The sequence below is a fragment of the Cryptotermes secundus genome, unplaced genomic scaffold (genome assembly GCF_002891405.2).
Source record: "Cryptotermes secundus unplaced genomic scaffold, Csec_1.0 scaffold47, whole genome shotgun sequence".
In the NCBI taxonomy this organism is placed as follows: domain Eukaryota; kingdom Metazoa; phylum Arthropoda; class Insecta; order Blattodea; family Kalotermitidae; genus Cryptotermes; species Cryptotermes secundus.
This window is the reverse complement of record NW_019721002.1, coordinates 482,018-490,799: the sequence shown is the minus strand read 5'-3', so window position 1 is coordinate 490,799 and position 8,782 is coordinate 482,018. Positions and strand designations below refer to the sequence as shown.

At 45.8% G+C, this 8,782-nt stretch overlaps 1 protein-coding gene across 6 annotated transcripts in view; it reads left to right on the top strand.

The window, feature by feature from the left end:
• Positions 1-8,782, top strand: part of LOC111874401 (potassium voltage-gated channel protein Shaker) — a 352,375-nt gene that overhangs the window by 179,761 nt on the left and 163,832 nt on the right. The window lies entirely within an intron of this gene.

Sequence of the window (8,782 nt, the reverse complement as noted above, 5' to 3'; positions counted from 1 at the left end):
GTACCAGCCCCAGATGATAGGTGAGGGTGATTGTGGAGCAACTGGTGGAATGAAGATTGGCGGGGGAAACCGAAGTACTCGGAGAAAACCTGCCCCAGCGCCACTTCGTCCACCATAAATCCCACTTGACCAGACCTGAGATCAATCCCGGGCCGCTACGGTGGGAAGCCAGCGACTAACCGCTTGAGCTGTGGCGCGGCCCAACTTAGTTTGTTACTGTCAACTTTAATCGTTTTACATATGTGCGTACTAATTCTTCTGCAACGTCATAAGCTGACGTCAGCGGAATTATGGTGGATGATAAATTGGAAAGATGCGAAATGAAGCGACCGTGGCCTACTTGAAGATAATATTTCAGTATTTTTTTAATAGAATTGAAGAAAACCTTGGAATACCTCGATCGATGCTCGGATGCTAAGCCGGGACTTCCTATGTGCGAGTAAGGAGCGCTAATCGTGCAACGCTTGGGCTAGGTGTGCAGGTCTAGACACATTCCAACTCCCACCGAAACGGTGCTTCGTCTGGTGATGCGGCCCATTACGTCACCATCTGAAAGTTACTGCACTCTTCTCAGCGCACTTCCGGTGCTCCTGCACCGGTGGGAAGTGCAGGCTGGCTTCTTCCGTGAGGCTACCTGCCCAGGGTGTGACGTACCATTGTTCGCAGAGTGGATATAGGTTAATTGCACGTGACTGAGTGCTACTGTTGACGGGATTTGGATCGGTAATTGAATTTGTTGGACACTTACAGCCGTAACAAATAACTACGATAGTCTGAGTTACACACTCCAAAGATTACTGTAACCAAAGTCTCCACTAGCCGTTGCTTGGTAGCGGCTACCAAAGGCGGACGTTTCCTTTCCTCTGGGTTCCCGAACTCTAACCGACCTCAACTACCAGCTTCTCACTTCTCACAACTGTAGTTCTCAGCAAAGTCAAAGTCACAGTTACTTTACGACTGGCGGTTTTCCGCCAATCAGTTGGTCTTGGCGTCAAGCCCCTTGAGACCCACGGCCAGAGAACCCTTGCGGTCATAGCCCAGTTATAACATCCTCTCTGAGGAGATGGGTCTGTCTCTTATGAATCTGCTTTGGCCTTTCGTCAAGTGTATGTATCTCACTTGTAGCATGTTACTGAAATTCTTCCTTTTGCACTATATACGAGTTCTCTTTCAGTCCAGGCTTTGCAGAGCAGATCGTGTCTCTCCTACGTATCTTACGTTACAACGGCAGCTTAGTCACTTGAACGGTCGCAAGCTTCACCACCTTCAAGTTTAAGTCTCATGACCTACTAGTTCTCATTATACAGCCCCGGCATGGACGGCACAGAGAACATCTCCATTATTGCATCTTCCCTCGTTGCCGGGGAAACATGTCGACAAAGCTGTTTCCTAGCAACGGCTGTTGTACTGTCGCCTGTTTACATAGCAGTGGGTCTGCATGTCATGGAATGAAGGTCTGTGATTACATTCCGATAGATGAACACAAAGCTGATTAGTTCAACATCAACCGTTCTTCCGAGGGCGCTGCTCTAGCGGTAACGCTCTAGAATCGTGTTGGAGAGGTACTCGGCTCGGATCTTGGGTAGAGCACCCGTTGCCCTGACTGACGTTTATCGTGGTTTTATTGAGTTCGTCCAGGAAAATACTGGGATAGTACTTCGATGACGACATCCTACCATTCGACGCTACAGATGCGGCTACTAGCAGCGTCGTGAAGTAGCACCACAGAAACGAAATGCTACTGATCTGTATCCAGGTTTCTGTCGAGACTCGGAGTATTCTGACTGAGGCTTGCCCCAGTTTTCTTCAGTCCACCCAGGAAAATGTTAGGATAGTACCTCAAATCACGCTATCACTCTCTCCTTCCACCCCCTTTCCAATCATTCGGGGGTGTGTAGTGGAAGTTACACTTACAGCACAGCTAAATAAATGCACGAATATTTTCCCCCGCAAAGTGAAGTGATACAAGCGAACTTTCAGGTTATGTTAGGCTTCCTGTGCGTATGGGTTACTGCGCAGAAGTTGAAGGCCAAGCAAGTAAAAAGTAAAAAAGCGGGAGAATGCCGTCTTCCGGGATGTGGCACCGTGTAGATCTTGTGTGAACCGGCGTGTCGGAGGAATGTACCGCCTCCATTTTCAGGGTAGAAAAATCCGCGAGTGAGGAACCAGCGTGAGCATGTGGCAGTGAGCTGAGTAAAAATATTGTTCCTGTGCTCAAATAATTAAGTACTACGCCATGAAGGCAAATGGGGGAGTGGATGTATAGATCAATATTTTCTTGAACTCGGCACTAGCTGGAGTGAGTGGTTAGCTTCACGCCTCGGCCGCTTTACCCCCGGGGAAAGATCACCCGGTACCCATTGGACCCCAGAGCAAGTCCGGACGACGTGGAGAAGAGAAAATTCTAGAGCCTACCGGGACTCGAACGCCAACCCCTCGGTCGTCGAGCTTGCAGCCAATTCCTATACCGACTGCGCTGTCCCGGCTCCTAGACCGAGCAAGTTCTGTCTCTGAGTCCGGCGTAATGTAGGGAGGGAGGCGACGTCGTGTAGCAAAATGAATACCCACTTGATGCAGACATTGCGTGCCAGGGACATCTTCTTCATCCGATGACAGATTCAAACACCGTGAAACAAATTTCGGAATTCCGTGAGAACGGTGATAATGGCCCCGAAACCCGAATACTGTATTATGTACCGCCAATTGTTATTTCGATAAGAAAGTGAATTCTAGTTGTACGAAAAATTAAGTATGAAAATTAAATCTAAACATGCAGCAGAGACACGCGGTAGCGTAGTTGATTGAGGCAGCATACTACAAGCCGGAAAGTCGAGGGTTCGATTCCTGATAAGGTCATTTGATTTTTCAGTTGACCTAACCCTTCCGACCGCACTATGGCCCTGGGGTCCGCTCAACCTCTAACAGACATGAGTACCAGGAAACTTCCTGGGGCGTAAAGGGCGGCCGGAGCACAAGGCTGACATCCTCAAACTTCAAACCCAATTCCCCGAATATTTATATTGTTGGATATGAACAGTGAATATATGTTAACTGGCAAGAAGAAAAGTAAAGCTATCCCTGTAACAGGCCGTGGAGGCCCATAGGTTTGTGAGATGTCGAGGCTGCCACATGTTCTCTAGACAGTCGGCTTACAGATGGCGGTAAGTTTATCAGCCTTACGCGCCGGCCGCACTTTTACCCCCAGGAAAATTATTTAATTCATTCCTAGTACTCATTTCTGTTAGAGGCTGAGTCGACCCCAGGGCCATAGTGCGGCTGGAAGGATTAGGTCAATTGAAAAATCCAATGACCTCAAAACAAAATTGTGTTGTTTCTAGTATAAATTTGATGATGTGCACGTCTGTACTTACCTAAACTCAGTTTAGCGACAGGCTAGACGGTTGGAGTTCGATTCACGGCAAGGTCCGGACCGGCCCTGGGGCCCATGCAGCCTCGTATCCAGTGAATACCTTCGGCTTTGTCGCCATGCGTAAAGCGGGGTCAAGAATGGTGGAACTGTACCTCCAATCCGACATACGTCTTCATGGCATGGCGCGCAATTTCTTATTTAATTAAGTACAAAGACATTTTTACATTCCGTTACGAGCAGAGTCGCATTTAGGTTCTAGTTTATGTTGCTAAATTTATTTGTCTGCAGACTTTCTGCGTATTTGTCTTCCCAGCGTTTCCTTCTGTTCTGTTCTGTTCTGGCAGGACCTATGCCCCCTCTTTTGGAACTTGCGCTGCAAGGGAATGAGATACCCTTACGTGTGACCGCAGCCCTATTTAAAGAAGATTCTCGGAGCCCACGCACAAGGATCGCGTGTTTGTATCTCGCTCAAAGCACTGAAATTCTTCTGATGGTCTGATACGAGTACACTATCGAGCGAGCAGTACCCGGCATCTTAATAAGGGTTTAGAAAACCTTCGCTATACGCTGGCGGTAGGGTAAATGGATGTAGAATGAAAACGGGAATAATTAAAAGGGTAAAGCTCTGCCATAATGAACTGTTACTGCATGCAACATAGTTGCTTTTGAGAAACAGATTTTTGCTCGGATAATCCAAAAATACCCAGTGTCTTACGACACCCGAGGGTTCATTACCGTGTTCACAAAAGCCTGCAACTGATCTGTATCTGAGCCAGATGAATCCAGTTCAACATCCTGTCAATTCTATTTCTATAAATTAGTTTTTAACCTACCAATTTAAAGAAATAAAATGAGACTTATGAGATCACGTTGCTGTCTGTCTGTATATATCGGTATATTTTTAGGCTTATGAAATTACCTTTGTGATCCCCTCATTTTTTGTTTTCTGTGTGGTCCGTATTGTGAAAAATGTAAGTAGGCGATTAGTTCTTCCCAGAACTTCTTGTCTTGTGATCTTATCTGCCGCCTAAGTCGTCGGAAATAAAGCGCTAGCCGCGTTACAAACATCCATTGCTTTATCTTTTGAGAAACAAAATGAGCTCGGAACGGAACATGAAGTTTAAGCAGATGAACGTTACGCTACAAAGAGTCGACTCAGGGTAGGACAAACGTGTGCAGTTTCCTGATGTGCCGCTGGGCCGAAATATGGGCCATTTGTTCTTCGTGGTCTGGTCTAGAAAACCGAGATTAACGGCCGTGGGGATTCGTTACGCTGACCACGTGACACCCTCTGTCCACTAAAGTTTTCACTAATTTCGCCGACAAGCAGCGGTCGCTTGGTCGGTATAGTTCGCTTACGGACTACGGGCCACGGAATATTCTTCGTGGTAGTAAATGTACAGGGCTGCGACTGTTGCGAGTCTTGCAGATGATAAGGCCTCTCTGCTATATACACTGAACTGCAGTAATCTTTGTCTACCAGCCGGGGTGATGTAAGGTTTGTACGTGAGAGGTGCTTGGTTTGAATCTCGCTTGGGCGACAGTGCTATGTTCCACAGTTCCCTCCAGCAAGTGTCGCTTCTTTCCAAATCCTTTCAAATCCCTCAGCCATTTTTCTCTTATAATTAGGCACTGACAGTTTCATAAAGTAAACCACAACGGAAATCTTTGTTGACCCCCAAGTTTCCGCAACTTGTCACAGTGCTTGCAACATAATTTCCAGTTTGCCACATTCTCGAAGGATGTGTTCGGTATGTTTATGTTGTGACTTCATTTGTGTACAGACTAATTACTAAGAGCGTTGTTAAATAAACTGAAAATGAATAAAATAAATTAAACAGTTTTCATTCCCGACGCTTCCCCGTTGAAATACCAACGGGCTCTGTACCAGTGTACGGCCTGTGGTCTCGGTTCTGTTAATTTAGAAAGAGAGAAACGAAGTTGCGGCTGCCCCGTGAGAAACCTTGCAGAATAATCACGAAACGTTGCGGGCCTCATATTCGCCGCAGTTGCAGCGCAGGGCAGAGCAGAACCACTTGCCAAATCTTTGCTTGATTGCCGAGCAAAAGTGAATTATGTTCCACATTTGCCCTCAGGTTGCTCTGGGCGTTGTACGAGCATTTCTTGTGGTTTCGAGTTCATGTAGCAAGTTAACTGTTAGTGATCAGAATTCTCTTCCGGCACTTGACGCCGTGTAGTTTGCTGACTACTTGCTCCTTGCTGGTTGTTTCCTTGGCTTATTCTTAAGGCGCGTCCATATTACTTGTGCTCGTGCTCGTGCTCGTCGGGAGACTCGTCTGGCTTTTACTTGTGCTCGTAAATCTTCGTCCAGACTACTTCAGACGCTCGCCAGGCTTCGGCATGTGAGGATCCGTATATTTACTAGTGCGGTGTATAGGCTGTAGTCGTATTTTAATTTATTCACTATGGTTTTTAAATTAAAAATTTGCTTGTCTCGTGACTTGTCATATCGTCCACATTACTCGCGAGTATAGCGAGTCACACGAGCACGAGTAATGTGGACGCGCCTTTAGACTCCGAAATCGGAGGCGGTTTGTCCCTCCGAAACGTTCGTAAATTTGTACCAGACTACACTGCGTCATGTTCCAGGCGATAGTCCACACCCAACTCTGTTGTCCTGTTTGCTCGCGGATGGAAAAGAACTTGGCACAACTTTGCACAGACAGACGGTGAAGTTTGGCCAGTTTATCGATCCAAGGACCCTCGAGGTGTGGAATGAGGACCAGGTTTTCGTACACGCGCATTTACGTATTTTTAGTTCGCAATTGGTGGAATGCGGAATTGATCCTAAGACATTTCAACCCATTGTCCCAACAGAAAATTAGTTTCCATTTGAACGCCTTGCGCCCTTTACGCGTAACAAGTAATTAAAATTCTGCTGCTAGTTTTTCCAGCTTACCCTGTCTCTTTAGAGGTTAGGACTATTACAGTGGGTGTGAAATGTTTAGAACCCAGTATTTACTGCATGTACATCCTGCTTTAACATGCTGTCACGTGTATGTATGTGACTATAGATGTGATTTGTGTTGGTGAATAGATTTATTGATCACTTACAGGTCGTAACTACAAATAACTGAAACACTATCGCTGTGTCCACAATTTACAAATCACTGTTGCAAATACTAAATCTTTTCCATCCTGCAGTGTCTTCACTAGACGTTTCCTGGTAACGGTTTCTAACAGTGGTTATTCCTCTTCAGTGTTTTTACTAGACTTTTTCTTGTAACGGGTTTTAACAATGGCGATTCCTCTGTTTCTGTGCTCCAGTCCCATACAGAACGGACTGCCAACTATCAACCGACTTCGTTTCCACAAATCTCTTCTTTATAACTCCTCGACACGGACCACGTATATAAGACCGTACATTCTCGTATGCTAAGCCTTTTGCGTTACTTGCGGGAACGTGTTTACGGAGCCGTTGCCCAGAAACTGCTGTGGTATAACCGCCCATCACGATTGTTGAACGGCAACGGCTTTACACGCCACAATAATATAACTCTACATTCTGTCCACAGAGTGTATTGGTGTGTTCCGTGTCATTCTCAGAACATGCTGTCACGTGTGCGATTAACGATATACGGGGTTTGGATTGATAACTGGATTTCCTAGACACTTTTACAGCTGTTTCACAGTTCACTATTGTGCTCAGTCACGTCGCTTGGTTAACTGCTCCCGTATCCAGCGGCTTTTGTACTCGCTGGCTGGCACTTGTAGCTACGACAAGGAACCCACAGAAAACACAGCCACCAACAGTTCTTCCATCGTTGCACGACGTCACTATTGGCGTGGATCGCAAAGGAAACACTGTTTTAATAGTTACTCCATTGTTGCGATGACTCGGGTATTGTTGCATATTACACTGACGTTACTTAGCAGTGGCAGTTTATCTGGTTTCCCAATTCTTGCTTTGCGAAAATATGCCGGAATACGACAGTTGTTCCCCTAAATATTATTAACAGGTTTGACTTTGTAAGGTAGACGAAATGTGTTTGCTGTGAGGTAGGAACTGAACTTAAAATATTGTTTGTATAATTCCATGTGGAGGTGGGGTCGAATACCTGCACCGTAGCCCTGCGAGTCAGAGAAGGCGACGAAAAGTGAACCCAGTGCCTTGGGGTATAACCGGACCACGCTGTTCCTGCGGGGACTTAACCCTCCAGGTTGAATGAGTCTCAAATCTGAGACAATAAAGATGGTTATGAATCCCGCAGGACTCGGACCTGAGAATGACTGCGCTGGCGAGGGCCAACAACAATTGTAAAGACAGACCCCATTCTTGGCTCAGAGAGGATGTTACATAAGGACTATAACCTTAAATGTTTAGTTGGAAAATAAAATTACTGGTCGTGAGTCTCAAGGAGCTTCTCCTCAAGACGAACTGATTGGCGGTAAACCTCCAGTTGTAAAGTAACTCTGACTCTGACTTGAAAGTGCTAGGACGTGGTGTAGCTCTCGAATGCCGTCCCATGATAGGCTGTTATGAACATAGTAGTGAATCTTTCGGTTGCATATAGAGTCGCCTTCTGAAGGAGTATTACCCCCGGAGTTAGTTATTGGTCTAAAATTTTAAATTAATGGTATCGTCGCTACAAATACAGCTGGTAATGTGTTGGTGTGTTTTTTATGATTGGTTGTATTTTAAATTACCCGTGCCTCTGAAGATAGCAGTTTGATGTACTTGATAGTATTCTTGTGTTGATGTCATTGTGCCCCTGACATGTGAAGACAAGGGTACCCCTGCTTCCGATCTGCCCGCCGATACAATACAGATGCTACAGCTTATGTTCCCCCCTTTAACCACTGTTTAAAAATTGCGTAAATACAATAAGCCTTTGAGAGAAAGAGAGATTTTACGGTGGATCAGGAGAAGAAAAATTACCGGCTTTGTAGCCCCAAGAGAAAGAGAGAGAGAGACGATAAAGTGGAGGGGACAGTAGTGAGAGGCTGCGTGTTACGGGGGCAAGTAGAAATATCACCGGCTTTGAAAGCTGAAGAGAGATAGAGAAGACACAATAGAAGGAAGAGTAGCGAGAGACATTAAATTTTACAGGGAGAAACCGAAAAAATTCCGACTTTGAAGTTCCCAGGCAGTGCCAGTTCGTCCTTCTGGTAAAAAGCCGGAGGAACGATAAGGCGTTGAGAACTGAACTGTTTTGTAGTTATACAACAGAGTAGACAGGTTATTAACACTGGGAACACACAGATACACTCTGTGGGCAGAATGCAGTATATATAAGAATTCAGTACGTACCTCACAGGAAACACATTAGTTCTCGACTACAGAACCCAGCCGGTTAATGCTGTTTAGGGAAACAGTTGATGTTTATTGTGAGAACCATACGGAACACACAGATACACTCTGTGACACGAGAGAGAAAGAGCGAGAAGAAG